Here is a 22,508-nt window from a genome sequence, read left to right as displayed (position 1 = left end):
TTAATATTGTGAAAATGTCAATGTTACCCAGGGCAATATACACTTTTAATGCAATCCCTATCAAAATACCATGGACTTTCTTCAGAGAGTTAGAACAAATTATTTTAAGATTTGTGTGGAATCAGAAAAGACCCCGAATAGCCAGGGGAATTTTAAAAAAGAAAACCATATCTGGGGGCATCACAATGCCAGATTTCAGGTTGTACTACAAAGCTGTGGTCATCAAGACAGTGTGGTACTGGCACAAAAACAGACACATAGATCAGTGGAACAGAATAGAGAATCCAGAAATGGACCCTGAACTTTATGGGCAACTAATATTCGATAAAGGAGGAAAGACTATCCATTGGAAGAAAGACAGTCTCTTCAATAAATGGTGCTGGGAAAATTGGACATCCACATACAGAAGAATGAAACTAGACCACTCTCTTTCACCATACACAAAGATAAACTCAAAATGGATGAAAGATCTAAATGTGAGACAAGATTCCATCAAAATCCTAGAGAAGAACACAGGCAACACCCTTTTTGAACTCGGCCATAGTAACTTCTTGCAAGATACATCCACGAAGGCAAAAGAAACAAAAGCAAAAATGAACTATTGGGACTTCATCAAGATAAGAAGCTTTTGCACAGCAAAGGATACAGTCAACAAAACTAAAAGACAACCTACAGAATGGGAGAAGATATTTGCAAATGACATATCAGATAAAGGGCTAGTTTCCAAGATCTATAAAGAACTTATTAAACTCAACAGCAAAGAAACAAGCAATCCAATCATGAAATGGGCAAAAGACATGAACAGAAATCTCACAGAGGAAGACATAGGCATGGCCAACATGCACATGAGAAAATGCTCTGCATCACTTGCCATCAGGGAAATACAAATCAAAACCACAATGAGATACCACCTCACACCAGTGAGAATGGGGAAAATTAACAAGGCAGGAAACAACAAATGTTGGAGAGGATGCAGAGAAAAGGGAACCCTCTTACACTGTTGGTGGGAATGTGAACTGGTGCAGCCACTCTGGAAAACTGTGTGGAGGTTCCTCAAAGAGTTAAAAATAGACCTGCCCTACGACCCAGCAATTGCACTGTTGGGGATTTACCCCAAAGATACAGATGTAATGAAACGCCGGGACACCTGCACCCCGATGTTTATAGCAGCAATGGCCACGATAGCCAAACTGTGGAAGGAGCCTCGGTGTCCAACGAAAGATGAATGGATAAAGAAGATGTGGTCTATGTATACAATGGAATATTACTCAGCTATTAGAAATGACAAATACCCACCATTTGCTTCAACGTGGATGGAACTGGAGGGTATTATGCTGAGTGAAGTAAGCCAGTCGGAGAAGGACAAACATTATATGTTCTCATTCATTTGGGGAATATAAATAATAGTGAAAGGGAATATAAGAGAAGGGAGAAGAAATGTGTGGGAAATATTAGAAAGGGAGACAGAACGTAAAGACTCCTAACTCTGGGAAACGAACTAGGGGTGGTGGAAGGGGAGGAGGGCGGGGGGTGGGAGTGAATGGGTGACGGGCACTGGGGGTTATTCTGTATGTTAGTAAATTGAACACCAATAAAAAATAAATTAAAATAAATAAATAAATAAATAAATAAAAATAAAAATTGTTGCATACATTCAAAAAGAACAGTAGTTTCATATGATTTTTTCAATGAACTAATTCCTACTAATAAGAAAGGCAATTTTTGAATTAGTGCTTTCTTGTCATTGAAGATATAACAATTGAATGTGCATTTTGAATTATATACAAATCATGAAGTCTCTTTTGGTTTCTTGTACAAACTCCACAAGTTACAGGAAATGTCAGAGGAAATGTTAAAATGTCATTGTATAAATTTATGTTTAAAATTAAACTCAGACTTAAAAATGATTTGTATAAAGGGTTAAGTCTTTAAGAAAAAGGATTTGAATCCTGGTCTAAATGTACTAAAAACTTATTTTGAAACATCAGAAATTTGTCCTGATGTTATAACAACCTGTAACATACTCAACGCAAGTTATGGTTGAATTAGCAGAAAGATCCTTCTAAAAATTAAAAATTTGTTGTTATTCTTACATTTGCCAAAGCAACAACGTTGCTTTCAATTATACTATTGAAAATGAACTTGCTGCGTTTTGATGACTTTGTAGAAAAGCGGGCCAGAAAAATCTTACTACTAATCAAGATAGCACATTAATAAAGTATTACTATTTATTGTATTATATAAAATTGTGACACCTAAGCATTAATTAATTAATTAATTAATTAACTCCACATGACCTTTCTTCCCAGCACTTATACTCTAATACCATAGGGTGTCCCAGGCCCTATGTCCAAATGGCTATTTGTACTTACCACAGACCTACTGCAAAGCCTTTTCCTGTTGTGGATACTGAGAGCTAGCAGCTTTTCAGATCACACAGTGGGGGAGATAGACCCTAAGGTGGCCCATATTAATGCTCTATATAATCTCTTCCCCTTGAGTGTGAGCAGGACTTGTGACTTGTTTGTAACCAATAGATTATGGAAAATGTGATGAGATGTTACTTCTTGTTATTCATCCTCAGTATTACAAATTGAGAATATCCTTGTTAGCCACTCATCTCTTTTAACCCATGAACATGCTGTGTTCTATTCCTGTATCTCCATAACTATCTATCCAGTGTGTGGGTTGGGAGGTTATTCTGCTCTGGAGCTGGACATTCTGGAGAATAAGACCTGGGCCTGGTTCTTGGATCTTTCTGTCCTTCCCCTGAGGACATGAGAATCACTTTGTAGAATGCTGAAGAGGTCCACATCCAGAATTACTGTGGCACCACCTAATCACAGGTCATTTCTGACCTAATTGCCTACACATAAGATTTCCTTTGACTATGTGGACCCTGTACACCTTCAAAGGAGATAAAGACACACTGGGAAGGAGTGATTTTATTCTGGGTCACTTTTACAAATATCTGCCCTGGTTCCCATGAATTAGTTTATTGGCTTTGTGTGTTCTGCTCCAGTCTGATGAAGATTCGTGTCCTTAATTAATCAGTTAGGTCTGCAGAATAGAAAGTTGATGGGAAGGGGTAGCAGTTTAGGAGCCTGGCAGCCCAGTGTTTTGAATTCCAAGTATCAGTCTAAAATTCTATTATTTGGGGCAGCTGTTCAGCCTCTGAAATCTCAGGAAGTCCCCCAAATTTGATTCCCTCTTTGCCCCTTTTCCCAGGATGGAAAGGTGTGAAAAACAAGTGTCACCATAAAGAGTCAGAACTCACATCCAGGACTACAGGACAGATGCAGAAGCACAGGAGAACTGGGGAGAGCAAAAGGCAGGAGGAAGCTATATTATCTTTTCCCATTCCCTCCTTTTATAAATTTTAGCGTTTAACCCTTAAAATTCTTCCAAGGATTCTTATTCCTTTACGTGTTATAACAGTTTACCCATAGATATGATAAATGAATATAGTGAATGATTGCTAAAAGTCGACCAGATGGCTTGATGACTTCATTTACTCTCTCTTTGGGAAAAAAAATTGAAAGAAATCCTAGCTACTCATCCTCCTGCAGGCTGAGGTATGCAGTGATCACTTCTGAAAACGAAAAGATGTTTATTGTGTGCCTGGAGGCTCTGGGGATCCTGGAGACACTTTCTGCTCCACCATTTTATTCGAGAACATAAGGAATTAATTGCACACCTTGCTGTGAGAAAAAAGGCACATTGTATATTCCAAATATCAAGATCTTTCTTTTGGGATTAGAATTTGTAGTTGACACAGAGAAAATACTTTCAAGATGTTATGGGGGGGAAAAAACACACAAGACTCCAGCTCTTTAGAACTCAATATTACTCAGCACCTGCATAGTTTCGTATCTCTGTGTGTTAGGATATCTATTGTTTCTCAGAGACCAGAACCCAGACGTCCATAATCAAACATGAATTCTCTTGAAAGACACAAAAAGAAAGGGGAGTAGACATAAGAACTCTTCCCAAGAATTTAAAAGTTTTTCCAGATAGGAGAGCTTTAAAGAACAATTTCCTCCTCAGGGATTTAAGGCCTTTTCAATCTGAAAGGCAGGTACACTGCTTTGCATTTCCCATCCTCACTGGATTCCATTGTGAGTCTAGCATGCAGACTGGCTTAAGGACCAACGTTGGTGGGGAGGGGTCAAATAGGAGAATCAATAGGACATTTGCAGTTATGCCTGGGATCTAATCCATTCTGACTCTTAGTTATGTGCACCTTTTGCACAAAGGCAGGTGTCTCTTGATCCCCAGCACTTCCTCATGCCTGGTACATAGTAGACACTCAAACAGATTTGTGGAAACAATTAATCATATTCATTCTTTCCCCTTTCCCATCACTGCCACCTTATACATCAAACAAGATATTCACCTCCCATGAAGGGAGGACCACATTGCCTTATCAGGAGAACACAGCGGGACCTGACATTCTAGATTCTTGTACTCTAGTATCTTCCTGGTGGGACTGTAAAGGACACAACCAGTTTAGAGAATGATTCGGAAAGGTGGTCTACTAAAGTTGGACATGCATGCACCTTGAGACCAGAATTCCATTCCCAGGTATATACCCCTAAGAATATAGCTTTGTATATAAAGCCACATATACCAAAATATTGATGTTTATAATAACAAATCAAAGGAAAGCTGGATAATCCATACATATATTCAGCATATTCTTAATAAGCTATCTTATAACACAGAAAAATTAATAAAATTCTGCCAGCATATAAGACTCTCATGTACATAATTTCAAACAAAAAAAATCCCATGTGCAAAAGAATATACATAGACTCTATACATAGACTAAAGTACGGTCTATATACCTCTAGTTAAAAGAGGCATGACAGTACCATATATTGCTTACCAGTACAAATGTCTATCATGAAAGTATAAAGAAATGCAAAGAATAATAAACACTATACTTAGAATAGCTGTTCCCCCTGTGAGGGGGAAAGAGGATTGAAACCAGGTTAGACAATCAACACAGAGAAATTTGATACAAAGGAATATTGGTGAGTTCTGATGCTTTAGACTTTGTGGTGAACAGAAAAGTGTTAGATGTATCTTCTTTTCCTCTGTTGTAAAAAACGAAAATGTATGTTTAAAAAGGATCTTGACATGTGAGAGCTAGAGGAATCCTATAGCACCAGCCCCACCTCTCCACTCTAAAGATAAGCAAACTTGGGCCCAGAGAAGCGAAGTAATTTGCTGAGAGGTGCGCAGTCAGGTGGCAGCAGAGCTAAGATTGGATTCTAGATTTTCCAGGTCCATGCCAGAAGTGTTACACTACTTTTTAAAATTGCATTTGGTCTGGTTCCTTTTTCGTCTTCCACGGAGGAAATCAAACATACATGTGAGCCGAGCCACCATCAGATGTCCCATAGTTGAGCCACACAGAGAAGAAGGGCTTCTGAATGAGTCCAGGCAGACAGGATGCTCCTGAAGCACCGCATCAGCAGTACCGGAAAGGCTTTTGTTTTCTTGGCCTAGAGAGATCCTGGGGGATTCATAGGCAAGGTCATCTGAACTTGCTCACATTTTGACTCCCAACCCCAGAAAACTAGGACCAGCGGTGGCAAATCTGGGTTTCACCATCATGACATACAGACTTGTAAGGAAATGTTAAAGGTTTATGTCCTTAGGATTCTCAAAGTAGGAGAACACAGTTAAAAATTGCAGGAATCTGAGGAACTGGCAGGATTATGGCAAGAAGTTTATCAACAGACAAATGAAGCTTCCATGTGTATTATTTCCATGTCACACCTAAGCCAAGAAGGGAAAGCATATAAAACAACAAAAATGACACCCTGAATAAATGCAACATGAACGCCATACCACGTGTCTTACTGCAATACTCATGGGTGCTGTACAATGAATTTCCACCCCATGCTCTCAAGTTCTCCCTCCCATAAGTTTCAAAGCCGACCTGGAAAGTTCAGTTTGCTTTTTTACCGATGATAATTCATAGGGGTATTAATGTCTGTTTTTCCTTTTTATGTTTTGATGCCTTTCTGGTTTCTTAACCTGAAGTTTTTAATGCATATGTCTCTGTTGCATATGTACCCTAGAGGCATAGAGGAACTTGGCTCCTGCATGGAAAAGTTGAGGTTTCTCTATTGTACCAATCCCTCACCTATCTTGAGGATGCTGCTCTCACCTCCCCTTCTCTAATGCATAATGGATGCAGCTGTTGCTCTGGCAGGGCAATTGCCTGTCACCGCCCCTCTGACCAGCTCCACACCATTCTTCCCTCCCCCAACTACAGTGGCCATACAGCTGACGGCCAAGGCACCCTGAGCTCACCTTCCCTTTTCTCTCTTCATACTTCCTTGAAAAATCTCTACATTGTCCAGACTTGGTCCTTCTCCTTCCCTCTGTTCCATCTTCTCCTTCAATAAATATTCCCAAGTGAAAGGATGTCCATATTAAAAGTTCATCAGAAACTTCTCCAGAAGAGATTCATTTCTATAAGAGTTTTACTAAAGAAAATTACGTGAATAGGGCACAGTTTTGGGGTCCATGTATTAATCTACATACATTCCTATCAACCTGCAAAAATATTACCATGTCTTCAAGGGCCACCACAGGTCCGTATCTGATGAAGCTGTAGGTCAGGGAGCGCTGGAGGTAGTTTTTTTTTTTTTTACCTCAGGTAAAATTTATGTCTTCCCATTCTGTTTTTTGTTTGTTTGTTTGGGTTTTTTTTTTTTGTTTTGTTTTGTTTTGTTTTGTTTTTTTGTTTTTTTCAGGCTGGGGCCCCATGCCAATTGTACCATTTTTCTATGACAGGGTAAGTCTATGTGTCTTGCTTCTCTTTGCCATTTTGTACAGATTCTAGAGGAGAAGAGCTTATGCAGTATAAGAGAAAATGAGTATAATCTGCAGACAGCGTGAGTAAGGCCCACTGGGCTCCACAGGCAGGAGGCCAGAATGAGGAAAGCAGGACTTCTTGTGCCATGGGCAGGGTTCATAGTCCAGCCACACCTAAGCCATTGCAAGAAGGGAAAGCAAGCTGAGTGGAAAGCAGTGAAAATCTTTTCTTTTGGCCATTGCCACAAGCACAAAACTGGCCCCAGTGGCAGAGCAAGGCTAGGCTAACTAGGAGCAAAGCTCCAATGGGGGTCCAAAGGGCCATTTGGATGATGTTTCATGCCCACAAGAGGCTTCAAATGGAATTATACCACAAGCCCCAAAGAAGCATAAAAAGAATAAAAGAGGATGCTCATCATACAAGTCTGATCTTAGGTCTTAATTCCCAGACCTCATTTCTCTTTTCAGGATAAATTAATGCTTTGGTAAATTCTGGAAAGTTTTTGTGAATAGCATAATTACATAATTATCACACTAAAACTTTTATCTTAAATGGAATGTGTAAAATAGATTTTAATTTTACAACTTTGGGTGCTCATTTCAGCAGCACATATAATAATTTTACAACTTTGGATTATTATTTACTCACGTTTTTAAAAAAGATTTTATTTATTTATTTGAAAGAGATAGAGAAAGAGAGTTGGAGCAGAGTCAGAGGGAGAAGCAGATTCCCCACCAGGCAGGGAGCCCGATGTGGGGCTCCATCCCAGGACCCTGGGAATCATGACCTTGAGCTGAAGGCAGGCGTTCAACCGACTGAGCCATCCAGACACCCTTATTTATTCACTTTCAAATAAGCCTCAACAATATATACTTTACATGTTTTAATTATACTTAAATTTTATTGAAATATATTTATAATTTAAAGACATGTTTTGGCAAATGGTGCCCTGGTTTCTTTCTAGCTGTAAGGATCACTGAATGTGTAGAAGCCAAGATAAAAGGTAAGTTGATATCTTTGGTTTTTACTTTTAGCTCCTAATTTTCTTTCCCAAGCTGTTGAAACATAAAAAACATTTTAAAAAATTCACAAATAAGAGGCAGTGGAGTGATTCTTTGGTCTTCTGAGCATAATCACACTTCTTTTGTTTTTCAATAAAAAAAGAAGCTACAACATAAAGCCCATAAACTGCCCTGGGCCTTGCTGACAGAAGACACACAGCCAAAGGGTAATGGTCCATCACAAATAAGAAAATTCCAAGGACCAAACAGTGACAGTGGGAAAAACACACACACACGGTGAGAGAGAGAGAGAGAGAGAGAGAGAACCAAGATAGAAGAAATATCAGATTTCTTTCATAAATATTTGGGGCTCTGAACCTCATGTTTGGAGTGTAGCTGGTGACAAATTCCTTTCCTGTTGGTGCAAGTTGGTAACTGGAAATCCTACTCAGATGAAACCATAAACACATTTTCCGACAACATGCTAACCAGAGATTCCCCTCCTCACCAAGAAGCAAGCAGATATGCAGACTAACTGGTGAATTCCAAGAGATCAGGCTCTGTCTGAGGTTCCTTGATATCCTTGGGGAATGGTGGGCTGTGACAGTGACAAAACCCTGCATCCTGTAGGCCCCCCTAGGGGCAAACTGTCCCACCAAGTCCTCAATGAGGCCTTGCCTGCCACTCAGCCTGCTAGGCCTGCTCAGTTATGTCCTCAAGCTATGTCTACTTTAGTGCTTAGAGCACTCTGCTGAGTGGGCAAAGGTGACTGGCATTTCGTGTCATTTTTGGAGGGGGGTGGCCAAGACTAAATCAGACTGATGATGCAACAAACACTATTTTTCTAGCTCTGTTCTCACCTCAAATCCCCAACAATCACTTCTAGATGCTTTCCTGGTAGTGTCTCACATGGACTCCATGGACCAGCTCTTCTGGCTGCAGGTTAGCATGCCCAAGCTCCCTGTCCTTGATGTGCCAGATATTGCTGATGCATGGATGAAAGTTGACCCACCACCAAATCACTCATCCCCAACAGCACAGCCACTGGTTTCCTCCAAGGGACAGTCCCCAAAAGCTCTTGCTGCATAAGCTATCACGAGCTGGTGTGTTTACAATTTCAGAGCTACTGTCCCTATTTCCTTATACCACTGAAGATGCTGGTGTTGGCATTACTGAGATCCTGCAATATTAGCATCTTAATTTTGGGCTCACTTTTCTTTGCATACCCCCCACTACATGGGCTACAGGACACATGGAGTGACAGAATTGTGTTGTGATCACCCCAACTCTCTAGTTCATGCTCCAAATTTGTGTGCCTCAGAACTCATCCTGGGAGACTCCTTGGGGACTTTTTGCAAATTACTCCAGTGCTTCAAAGACCTCAGCTCATGCTCTCACTCCCCCATAGCCAGCTATACTCTGCCTTGGAAAACCCACAGGAATTCCCACACCATGGTTATGCTCACACACCAAGTAGGTATCTAATAAATGTTTGTGAAGGGAGTGGTTAATGACTGAAGGTGGGTAGTGCTGGCAATGTGTAGCTTATTGTTGGCCCAGTGGGTATGTCTGCAGCCCCACTTTGAGGGTGGAAATGGGAGAGATAAAGTCACAAGCCTCAGAGTCTCTCCCTCAAGTTTGCCTCCACAGGAGGACTTCTTGACAGGACATCATTGTGACTGACATCCATGCTGGAGTGTGATTCTCATGTCCACAATGCATAAGGATTATACCAGGCCCCACCCCAAGACAATCATTGTCAGTACTACTGGGATGGGGCCCAGGCTCTAGGGTTTGTTTTTTGTTTTGTTTTGTTTTGTTTTGTTTTGTTTTGTTTTGTTTTGTTTTCAGCTCCCCAGTGATCTTCATGCATATCAGGGCTCTAAATCCTGCCTCAGAGCCAACCCCTAAACCCACAGACACATAAAACTCTGAAAATTCAAGCAGCTTATTTTATCATTTTTGCTCATAATGCTTTCCATGTATCAAGATTTTAATTTTGAAAGTAACAGTGTTCATTGTAGACATTTAAGCAATAAAGATGTGCATATCAATAATAGCATCTCTCTATGCTAAGCCCACCATTCGCCCCCTCCCCCAGCGCAAGAACAATGTTAATAATGCGGTATGTATTCTCTCAAACCTTTCTCCATATTCATGAAAATTATATGTCCATATATATACAAGTTGTTAGCTAATTCATTTGGAAACATAATGTTTTTCTTTCTTGCATTGCCTTGAACACAACCAATCTCCTTTTCTGTTAGAGGCATCCCTTTGCCTTGGGGAGAATTATGTTCCCTACAGGAAGAACTAGAAGAGCCAGACCAGTGTTCTCTTCTGACATATAAAAATAAGATCTCTGGGCCTGCAGAAAGGCAATAGTCTTTAGCAAGAGAGAAACATTTTCCTAAATGTTTAAGCAAGGTTTGCTGCATTTTGCTTATTACCCCTCAGCACTTCTGAGTTCTTCTCTGCCTTCTAGAAAGAGCTAGAAAATACATTCTTCACAGTCCCTTTTTGTACATTGTTCTGGGTCTCTGTATTCTGAAAGAGGAAAATTTCTGTGTGGGACCCACAGGTGATGGGACATACTGTGGGCTAGCTCAGGGTCAGAAGGGCTGGAGGAACCAATTAAACCCTCTACTTCATTCAAGAAATGATTGTCATGCTCCAGTAGCATGCCTGACACAGCTCCAGGTACTGGGGAAGAAATGAGCCAATCAGACCAAAATCCCTGCCATCACGGAGCTTCCCTTAAAGCAGGGCCTTGGGCAGGGAGCAAGCTTGTGTCCAGTAACAAGTGGGGCAAAGCTTCTCACCCAGAGCCCAGTGGAGGACAGCACCTGGACAGGCTACCTTTGCTCCTTGTCCCACTGTCAGCCAGAGCCTCCAGCGGAACTTCACCAGACACCATCTGGTGTGTAGAAAGAAATGAGGAGGAAGACAGACTGAATTCACAGTCTAGTTACCTCCAAAGAGACCATACTAAATTGGGGTAGAGGGGTGCTTTATACCCAGGAAGAGAGTGAGACATCAAGAAAATCCATTAATTGGAACGTGTGAGTTTCTCACTGTAAACATTTAAAGATTCAGGAGGAAGATTCAGTTACATAAAGAAATAACCACATCTAAATAACTACCTAAAAGTTTTCCATTATGTCACATATATGTGAAGACTGATTTTTGGTTTTGCTTTGTGAAAATAAAATCCTCCCCATGCACCTTGCTCCCTAAACTGTCACTCATTGTTCTCCGTGTCACCCTGGAGATCCTTCCCAGCAACCAGTTCCTGTCCTTTTCATCATTTGCAGGAGTAAGTGGGTGCAAAAGAAATCCAACCTCACTAACAGGAAGGGTCCTGGGCTCCTTTAAAATGAGTAAGAGGTTTCCAGAAGGAGGAAATCACTCAAGATTTGGGTTGTTATTTCAATTATCCCAGTGATTGAGGATTTATGTACTGAGTGACAGTGCAGAGCAGTTGCGCGGTAAGCTCACCCACTTTGCTTGAGTGGGGCAGCACAATTCAGACTTGTGTCTGGAAAGCCCCCAAAACATTTTAGCTTCAGGTTGTTTTTATTGTAACACAGAAGGAATGGGCTGATTAGAAGGGAGAAGTCTCAGAGGGTCACCGCAAAGTAGTAAGAATCTGAATTATAGAGTACTTTAAAGGAATGCAATTTTGTGCCATTCAAATTTAGAAATTCACTAGATAGAAAGTATTTACATGAAGACTTGATGGTCCTGCTTATAGAGAGAATGGGAAGAATAAATGCAGGAGTGAGACTTACCGGATTTCTCAGGGTGAGAGGAGCATACCACTCATGGCATAAAAGATTATTTAAGGTCAGAAGGGCATAGTGTATTAAATAGTATAAAATTACATAGCAAAAAGTTATTCCATTTGCAATTCCCTTTATATATTCTGATTCCCTAAAGAGGAAGACCCAATGCAGGATTTTATTACACTGTGTAACCTTCCTTAGTCACAGTCTGGGAGCCTCTGCAAGCAATATGAAGACAAAATTTGATAATTTGTAGTCTCCTTTGAGTTGATGTTTACTGGTAGCTTTTGCTTATACACTGAGTCTTGTTTTCTATTTATCTGGTGATATGAAGTTTCTTTTAGAAATATATTTATTTGTGTAAAAATGAAAGGGTAGATATAAAGAAAAATATTAATGAAGCAATATATGTGGTTCAAGATACAGCAACATTTTGAAGTCTTATTTGAATGATACCTTCCTGAGAAGCATTATGTTAACACCTAAACGATGTACATACCATGGTTCTTTAAATATTTTTTCCTTAAAGTAGGTCAAACATGTCCCTTGTTTACACTATTACTTGCTTAGCATATTAGTTCTTCATTGATGCTTTTAAAAAGTCATTTCTCCATTTTTCCCAATGCAGGAACATTATGACACTTCCCCAATGGCCTGAGCCAAATTTAATGAGATTTTATTGTAAAAGAAACCTAACATGGAGTATTAGTACCCAAAGGGTAATGTTCCCTCAGGAAATTAGGAAACTGTTTTATGATGAACAAATTTAGATGAGGGAACTTATTTGGAAAGCTCCTGGTATCACTGAATATGTAGTGCAGTTGATGGAGACTAAAGACAGTTTTGTTTACGTCCCAACCCTCTCTGATCAATTTTCCTTTTCATTTTTCAATGGCTGTTCCTGCCATTGAAAAATCAGAACAAAGGAGAAAAAAGGGTGGCTTAATCTGGAGGTGATATGGGGAGCAGGTTTGGGAAATAAGTGGGTAGGCTGAAATAAATGGAGAAGAAAAAAATGAACCTGGGTGGAAGCTTGGTGGAAAAAGGATTATACAGATAATCCATTCCAGGAGATTGCAAAAAACCATATCCTTTGGAAACCGGCAGATGTGAGTTCAGTTGCTGGTTTCACAACTTGCCAGCCATAAGCCTGAATTTCCCATTGGTGTAATGGGGTAATTCATCTGGAGAAAAGGTATGAGTGGGGAAGAAAGGGGCAGGCAATATGTCAGGGAAAGGCTCTGGTGGTGATTGAGACAATATTTCCCTTGCTAAAAGAATTTGAAAGTCATTGTTTTCCATCAGAGCAATTAGGGCCTATAGAAATTGTTCTCATGAACATCAATCACATTATATCTGTTGTCAGACAGACATAGTTTCAGAGTACAGAGAGCAACGTAAATGGTTTTCATTATGAAAGCACAGGTGATATTTTTCAGGGTCCATCAGATATTAAATTGAGGTCTAAAATCATAACCATCTTTGCCTGTGAAGACGTGGGTGCTGGTTTTTCTTACAGTTTGGAGAATTTAGGCCTCTTTCTAAGCCTCTACATATTTTAGAACTGCAGGGTCCGGGCACTGCTCTCAATCAGTTGTGATAGAGGGAGAAGGTGTTGGCTAACTTGCCCACTCTAGAGCCAGGAATCATATTTTCAACATAAAATGCGTTCTCCTACAACACATGATTAGCTCTCATCACCTTTAATTTCTTACAGATCATGAGCCCTTGGATCTAAGCTAATTCACATATCTGTCATAAGGGCCTGGCATGCTGCTAAAAATCTGGTCCCAGCATGTTAGGAAACGCAATCTAAACAATGTCATCTTTACATGGTGGGGACAGTGCCCTAAGTCTGAAGGCTACTGATGAAGAATAAGTAAAAGAACAGGAGAGCAGAGCAGTCTTGATCTTGTTGGCATGCAGGGGGATTTGCTTGGGAATCTGTAAACATGTGACAGACAGTGGGTGTGATTAAGACTGTGGAGAAAAATGCAGACAGAGCCCAGACTTGGCAGAATGGGGTTCCCACACCCATTCCTGAGATGTAAGTAAGAGAGGAGTGGGGAATTAAGATGTGGCTAGGATGTCAAATGCTCATCAAAGAAGCCAGTCAGACTTCCCTGTCCAAAGCAGGAATTGGCTAAGTCAACTTTTTCTGACCACCTGGTGTGAGATAAGCCACAGCCATGGGCAACCTTTCCTTACTCCATTGAAATACCACAATCAGCTCATCACAGTGTGCTAAGGAAGCTGTTCTGGGAGCCAGGAATTCCAGCCCCAGGCATCAAGAAAGTAGTCTCATCCTTAAAAATCTTAGAGCTTACAAGTTTCTTAGCTCACTGTCATGCCACACTCATTCCAGAGTCTTAGAAGGATGTATTTTGAGGTTACCAATTTAGTAAGAATAATGCATTGGAAAGCATGTTGTAACTGGAAAACTTTATGCAACTGAAAAGCAGGCTCATTAATAGATTGATCCAGTCCTGGGGGTGTTGGATGATGTCCCAAGGAGCCCAGGTGGGGATGCCTCAAAGAAGGAACAGGGAAAGTAAGGGTTTTCTGAGATGCTAAGATCCAAATCCCCATTCCTGACTCAGCCAGAGCACCCTCATTTAACTGATGTTCATATTGGGGTTCTAAGATCTGTTTAAAATCAGGCATACTCCTGAAGCTAACATCACCTTAAGAACCACATGTGATCCAGTCTCCTCATTTTCATGGTAAGACCATTCAACAAGGGTTGCATGCTATTGCTGTGTCCAGTACAGGTATACATAGAGATCAGGATGTAAATAGTCTTGATCTCTTGGAAGTTACATTCCCCTGGGGTAGAAGTGGAAGATATACAGATATTAAAGCCAGTATTACTGAACTGTACACTAGATTGAACTCTAGAGCAGCTGGAAATGCTCCAAAGCTCTCTAGAAGTCTAACTCTACCTTAGTCTCTGTTAGGGTTCTAGAGATCCCCTTAGGTTTACAGATGCTCTGGAGCTATCTTCAGGTGGGAAATGGAGAGTATCTCAAGTGCAGGTGACTTGGAATTTGCCACTTGCATGAGGACTGCTGGGTGGCTTGCTGCTGTCCCAGTGACCTTTCCTGTCTGTCCACTATCCAAATGACTCCTAGGCTGTGTTCTCCTACAACACGTGATTAGCTCTCATCACCCAGCAGATCCACTCACAGAGAACTGGTCTGGATCAAGCCCCACACGAGGAATGCATGTGGAGTCCCCAGATCCAGAAGCCTCTCCTTATCATAAATCTGCATCTGACCCTGCTGACCTAGATCCCCCCTGTCAGCCTGTTTTAACTCAAAATCCCTGCATCTCTTCCAATAGAACTTCACCCATCAGGAAAAGTTTCAGTCCCTATGAGACCTACTCCCAAATCATTTGCAACAGACAACATGTCTCCCCTCTCTCAAGGGTAGAATGTCCTTGGTCTTTAGAAAGATTTGCCTGGTCTGCATGCAGTGGAGAAAATAGAGGGAAGGAAGTACATTTTCATTGTGACCTGGAAAAAGAATTGCCCTTGTATCAAGGTTGGGTAAAAGGCATTTGCAACAAACACACAAAAAGAGGAAGAAAGAAAAATATATATATTTTTTTAAAGATTTATTTATTTTAGAGAGAGAGAGAGCACATGTGGAAGGAAAGGGAAAAGGGAGAGGGAAAGAGTCCCAAGCAGATTCCATGCTGAGCACAGAGCCTGACACTGGGCTCAATCTCGCAACCCAACATCATGACCTGAGCCAAAATCAAGAGTTGGATACCCAACTGATTGTGCCACAGGAAAAAAATATTTCTACATATCAGTGATACATTGAATACTCAAACACTTATCTCTACAATTTCTATGGTGGTAGATGGTTTGAAACAGAAATAAAAGATGAGAACTTGTAACAGGGGGTTCTGACCCGGCCTAAGGAGTCAGGAAGTCATTGCTAAGGGGGCAAGGAGGAAAGAGAGTGTTCTCAGCAGAGGAAACAGTATGTAAAAGACCCTGCTTACATTAGCTGAAGGCAAAGGACATGGAGAGTTGTGAATGAATTCAAGAGATTGGTAGATGGTAGCCTTATTGGGACTTGATTGGCTTGCCTCAGAAGAGAAGGGATTTTAAGATTGGTTCCAAGGTTTATCAAGAGAAAATAAGTACTATTTATTCTATTTATTGAGATGGGGAAAACAAGAAAGAAGGCATCAGAATGCAGCTTTGGACATGCTTAATTTTAAATTCCCATGGGCACCCATCCAGAGCTGCTATGTTCAAGTAATGCACTGCACAGATCCAGGGGTCCCTGCTAACAGCACACAGTTCAGAATTGTCAAGGGCAGCCCTAGAATGCAATCCCTAATCTCTAGCCTCTATCTTTGGGTTCCCAAAATTCCATGATCCTAACTGGCCATTTTTGAAAAGAAATTTTCTCTAGAATTCCTTTGTGGAAGGTCATGCTTTTAGCCTATGACTTTGATGTCAGGTGTTAATGGTACCCAGACTGTGAGGGAGACATAAAAAACCAAATCAAAGGGAAAGTTTTCTTTCCCTTTGGGACATCCTTAAGTTCTTATTTCAGGAAAGAAAGGGGCAGAAGGAGATATGTGTTAATGTTTCTCAATGCCCAATAAGTCTTAAAATTCCATTGACAATTTGGCAACAAGGAGAAACTTCCTTACATCTTTTGGCACATTTCAGAAGGTGATGATCAACCAAGGCTTCTCAGAAGTTAAGCAAGCCCTCTTTCGTGTTTTAAGACTCCCAATATATTAAAAATATAATGCCAAAACAGAGATACAAAAATTGTGCCATATTTTAAATGTTTACATTGAAGAATCTAATGCTTTTAACAACACATATATGAATAAGCCATTCAGAGGGTATTGAGGGATTTATAAACAGTACTATGTCATAGGTCAGTAGAGGCAGTGTGGTCTGGTAACAGGTGTGAAAATATAATTTTAAAAAACCTTAAAATGGTTTTGACAATATATAGTGAACACACATACCAAAGTTTTATTCAACTCATTAATGGGGAAATAGAAGGATGGCAGCACCAGTTCACGAGAAGAGTATGAAAACTTGGGATTTTTGTGAGAGTTACAGAAGTGCTAACATAAGTACTAAATTAGATCCTAGTAGTGAATATGTTCCCATTGTCATGAAATCATAACCTTTGGCTATCTTATTTCAGAATCAGAAAAGAAATTAATCACATCTATCAGTGTCACAGAACTGGAAATGTCTGGCCCTACATCAGTTGTGCAAACCAAGTTACATCCCCCTAGAGATGACATTGAAGAGCGCACTCCATCCTTTTGCCTTGTTTCCAAGACGGGGATCATTGTTCCTAGCAGGATGCAAGTTCGAAGCCCTTTGACTGATATCTGCCTTCAGTCCTATCCCTGTACCTCTGGGACAGGTGGTTCTTTGCACCTGGGAGGCCCCTGCAAATAGCCCATTTAACCCTCTCCCTGCCAGTGGCATTCTAAGGTTTGGCCTTTACCTCCACAAATAGCAGTCAGTTTAGATCAAACTCCAAACTGAAAAATAGTCTTGCACAGTTGATATCTGTTTAATAATGAACTGAAGACTCAGAAGGCATATTTTTTTCATTTAAAAGCACTGCTGTGCTCCTTGCTTGGACAGGGGATTTATCAGGAAATGCTATTGGAGAAGCATGAAGAGGCGGTATAGAGTGAAGGTAGCTTCTTTTGGCACAGTGCTTGAGTAATGCAATTCAATAAGGAGAAGCAGGGATAGATAGAGATTTTTATATAATAGATTATCTCAAAGTGTTATTTTTAGGAACTAAAATTCTGTGATTTTGACCCAAACACACCCATCCAATACTAAAATCTCCTCAGTGAATACTATTAGGGGCTCATATGGGAGTGTGCTTTTATGTTTGAAACCTCCATGTAATATTCATCATTTTCTGGAGTTCCATTAAATCTGCAAAACTTATGCTAGCATGCTTTTCATATGCATCATTAATTTTTGAAACCAATTCTAAATTCACTTTGAAAATAGATTACAGGAAAATTGCAGGTTACAAACAAGACACTGAAAAAATATAAATACCCACCCCAAATCAGTTATTGGTCTTTTTAAATTCAGCACCAATCCTGACAAATGTCCAGAGAATTCAGAAACTGATGTGTCTCACAGTCCTATACAAATATTATAGGTATTACTTTGAGTTGTAGGTTAGCCAAAACCACAAAAAACAAAAACAAACAAACAGCATCTACAGGCAATGGGATCTGTCATCTGCATTTTCTGCAGAGGGTCACCGATGGCACTTTTCACTGCCTTGTCAACAGTACTCAGTGGCCTCGTCTGGGAGAGTCGGAACACATGGGTAGTATTGGTAATTGAACCAAGTTTCAATTAAATCCCTATTTGGTTGGTCTTTAAGATAACCCTGGGGTTTTAATCAAGCACCTGTTGACTAGTGACTACATGTGTGCCTCTGAATTTTATCTTCTTCACTTTTCTTCAAAATGTGCCCTGATCTGGTTTTAACATCCTTCCATCTCCAACACATATCTGCATGAATGTTATATACATGCAAGACGCACAATAAATTCTGGTTACAGAACAGACTTCAGTTAAGTGGCTCTGCTTCTCGGGGAAGAATATGACAGTCATGGGCTTTCCCCCTCCAGGGCCCCAGGGTGCCACAATACCAGTCAATTTCCTGGGAATTCAGGCCATTACTGCTTTCCCCCACACAAAAACAAGAAAAAAGTAAGTGAAGATATTTCTATGGAAAATTCTATGGAAAAAACTACCTGTAGTAGGGTGAATAGTGACTCAGAAGATATCCAGGTCCTAATCTCTGAAATCTGTGTTATCTTTTTTCAGAAAAGGGTCTTTGCAAATGAAATTAAATTAAAGGGTTTTGAGATGGGGAAATTATCCTGGATTACAGGTGTGCCCTAAATGCAGTCATAACTGTCCTTAGAAAAACAAAGGGGACTTTGACACATGAGGAGGAGAAGGCCATATGAAGATGGAGAGATCTGAAGATGCTGGCCTGGAAAACTGGAAGGAGGAGGCCTCGAGCCAAGGAATACCACCACCAGCCCTCCCACCACCAGAGCTAGAAGAAACAGGGATGGATTCTCTCATAGTCTCCAGAGGGAACATGGCCTGCCATCACCCTGATTTCAATCTGGTGATACTGATTTTGGACTGCAGCTTCTAGAACTGTGAGAAAATAAATTTCTGTTGTTTCAAGGCATTGAGTATGTGGTAATTTGTTACAGCAGCAATAGGACATGAATACACTACATCGTGGTCCTTCTCCTAGCTGGCTGCCCAATCTCTGCACTTACTTCTCTATTATTTTGGAAGCCCCAAAACATGTGATCAGAAGGTCACTAGATCTACTATCAGAAGCCCTGGCCTCATCTGCCCACTCCTCATGTAACAGCCGGGTACACTCGCTACTTGTACAAATTCCCTAAGTTATAGCTGGCCCCAGGACAAATGAACAAGAGGGATGATATTGACCTTCAGGGAGTTCAGTTTAGGAGGTGAGACAGATGGACAAAAGGCAGGGCTGTTGGGGAACCTAGAGGTTCACAAAACCTTTACCCAAGGTGGGGGGAAGGATGGAGGTATGGCAGGGAGGACTTTCCAGAGCAGGTAATGAAATACGAACTCAGTAGTCTCACTTAGAATAATAATATCCGACATTATTGCAGCTGTCTGCCAACCACCACATCAGGACCACCAGAGCAGGGGATATCATGCAGAACACAATGTAAAAGTGCCACCTGGTGAGGTGGTGGCCTTCCCTGACTGCCCAGTGCGCAGCACAGAGGAGCTCACGGAATCATCATGGTGACAAGTGAGGCGCTATTTTTACCCAGAGTTTCCCAATCAAAAAACCACGAGGCACAGTAAGTTCTCATGATTAGTAAAGGGTGGGGCGAGAGGTGCTGAGAAACGAAGCCCCAGGTTCATTCTCAGCCTCTGCTCTTAACCATTCCCAGGGTGGACATTACTGTTGTCAGACAGGGACAGAGTAACTCAGTGTGCAAAAACAGAATGGTGCCTATTTGTCTGCCATGGCCTAAGTAGCTACAAATCCCTGGTTTGGCTTAATGGCAAAAAAAAAAAAAAAAAAAAAAAAAAAAGGAACAGAACCTTGACATTCAGTCACTTCTGGATTAAATGCAGTAACTTTTAGGTTCAATGAGTTCCCTTTGGGTGAATCCCTAGTTAATTTGGAATCCTCCTCGCTCTCTTAGTTCTCCCAGGGGACATCTGAGTGTAAAGACTCTTTAGCACAGTAGCTTCTGCTAGAAAGTTTGTAGCATCCAGATGGGGGACTCTGGCACTCAGTAGCCCTGCCCTGACTTGTCCTGGGTACCAGCTCAGCATTCTGCATCTTCAAAGGTGACAGGGTGACACTATAGCCTTAAGCATCAAGTCCTTGTGCTCTCTCTCTTCCTTCCTCTACCTACCAAGGACTCTGACCCTCAGGCTGTCCCTCGGCAACTTCCAAATCCTTCTGATGCCATGGACAGTCCCAAAGTCAAGGGAGGCCATCTCTCTGTGCTCCAAGACCCAAGGCTGACTAAATGGTGTGTATTACTATGGTAGGTTTCTGGTTTTGGTTTTGGTTTTGGTTTCTACTTTGTTTTGTTGGTGGTGGTGGTAGGGGTTATTCTTAAATACTTTACAAGCTAAAATCATTTTGCATATGCCAACACATATCCCAAACATACCTTAACCACAAAAGGGGGTTCTACTCTTCAAACTCTACTTTGCAGCAGAGTGGTGCTGGCTGCATAGTGAGGTTATTCGTCACACATGCATAAAATGTGTACAAAGGGGATTAGGTGCATAATTACTGAGTACCTACAAGTCTGGTCATCAATATATATCATCACAGAGAGGTAAATTGAGCAAGGGGACAGAGGAACTCCTCCAAGATATTACCTGATCTAATTTTAATTTATGTTAACACTTTCTCTGCGAACTCCTTTGGAAGGGACACTAACACTTTGGATGCTTTCTAATGTGATTCCAGGAAAGCCACTGACCATAAGCCTCTCCAAGTTCCTGTCACTCCAGATCTGAATGCATTGAAACCCAACTTTCAAATGGATGTGCAGATTCACAGATACAGAGGATCTGATTGCCCATCTCTTGCTTGCTCCCAAGATCTTCCCTTTCTTTCCCCCAAATTTTACAACTGGTTTCTGGTAACGATGGCACCTTGTTTTCCACGGTAAACAGTGCACATTGAATGCAAATGAGAGAAGGGCGGGTGTGATGACTAGAACCAACATCCTACCTCCTTACGGAAAACCTCAGAGGATATAAAGCAATCACAATGGCAGAAAAGCCAGGAAAGCATGTGTTTCACTTACTAATGTTAGTGCTTTAACAATGAAGGACATATGCTATGGACTCCCAAAATGCATAGGTTGAAGTCTGATTGCATCTGGAGGTGAGGCCTTTGGGAGCTGATTAGGTCTGAGGGAAGATCTTTCATGAACGGGATCTGCGCCCTCACAAGAGACACAAGAGAAATGATCTCTCTCTCTCTTTGCCATGTGAGGACCCAGCAAGAAAATGGCGGTCGGCAAACCAGGAAGTGGGCCCTCACCTGTCACCAAATCTGCTGGCACCTTAATCTTGAAATTCTCAGCTTCCAGAACCGTGAGAATACATTTCTGTTTTGTTTTGTTTTTTTTAAGATTTTATTTTTATTTATTCATGAGAGACACAGAGAGAGGCAGAGACATAGGCAGAGGGAGAAGCAGGCTCCCTACAGGGAGCCCAATGTGGGCCTCCATCCCAGGACCCAGAGATCACACCCTGAGTCTAAGGCAGATGCTCAACCACTGAGCCACACAGGTGTCCCCATTTCTGTTATTTAACCTGCCCCATCTGTGGTACTGTTATAACCCAAATAGACTAAGACAAAGGCTGATCACACAGAGTTTAAAGATTCGTCAGTCATAGCATAATCTCCCTTCTTCCTTAAGAAAGAGAAACCTCATAGAAATGACCAAGAAAAAAATCATGGTGTCCTTTGATACATGCCATCCAGGAGGCTTAACAAAGTGGGGTACCTCTTGTTTAGCAGTTTTTGGGCCTTTGGTGGGATTTGATATCCTTGTCAAGTTCTGATCTTAAAATGAGGCCTTTGCTTTACTTCTTTAGAAATTTTGGTGGTTGAGGAAGTGGGGTGATCACTTAACACCAACCTTCACCCAAGGTCAGAAAAGTCAGCTGCAGTCATTTAAAAACTGAAAATTGAACCTGACTAGCTGGTTGCCATTCTTATATTTTCCTTCCTGTTAGGTATTAGTTATCAGGAAAAACAAGAAGGATCAATAAGAAAAAGAAAATAAATCTGCAGTGAACTCAAAGCCTTTTTTTTTTTTTAAGAAATACTATCAGTAGGTAATATTTTGTGTCCTCTGAGCAGAGCCAGAACAGAGGGCCCTGCTGGAGGGAGAAAACCATTAAGAGACTAAGCATAATTAACCATTAGAATTCATTAGTGACTATCAGGGTGCTTAGCTACTTCTGTAGATTTAAAATTAAGCTTAATTTCTAGAAATAGACACATAGGGGAGGTTTCTGCTGGTAAAGCAGTTAGGGATGTCTAAAAATCTCCCTTTGCCTATGGGATGCTCTTCAAGGTTCTGCTATGTTCTCCATAGACCCCACTGTGGTCTCCATGGCCAGTCCTGCTCTTTGAAGAAAGGAGCTTGGAAAGTATGAGATTCTGAACATTCAGGTCTTCATTTATTTATTTGCTTATTCATTCATTTAGCAAATACTGACTGAGTACCTAATATGTGCCAGGCATTTTGTAAACGCTGGAAATAGGGATATAGACAGGATGAACTAAA

The sequence above is a fragment of the Canis lupus genome, chromosome 1 (genome assembly GCF_011100685.1).
Source record: "Canis lupus familiaris isolate Mischka breed German Shepherd chromosome 1, alternate assembly UU_Cfam_GSD_1.0, whole genome shotgun sequence".
NCBI classification, from domain to species: domain Eukaryota; kingdom Metazoa; phylum Chordata; class Mammalia; order Carnivora; family Canidae; genus Canis; species Canis lupus.
This window is presented reverse-complemented; position numbering follows the sequence as displayed.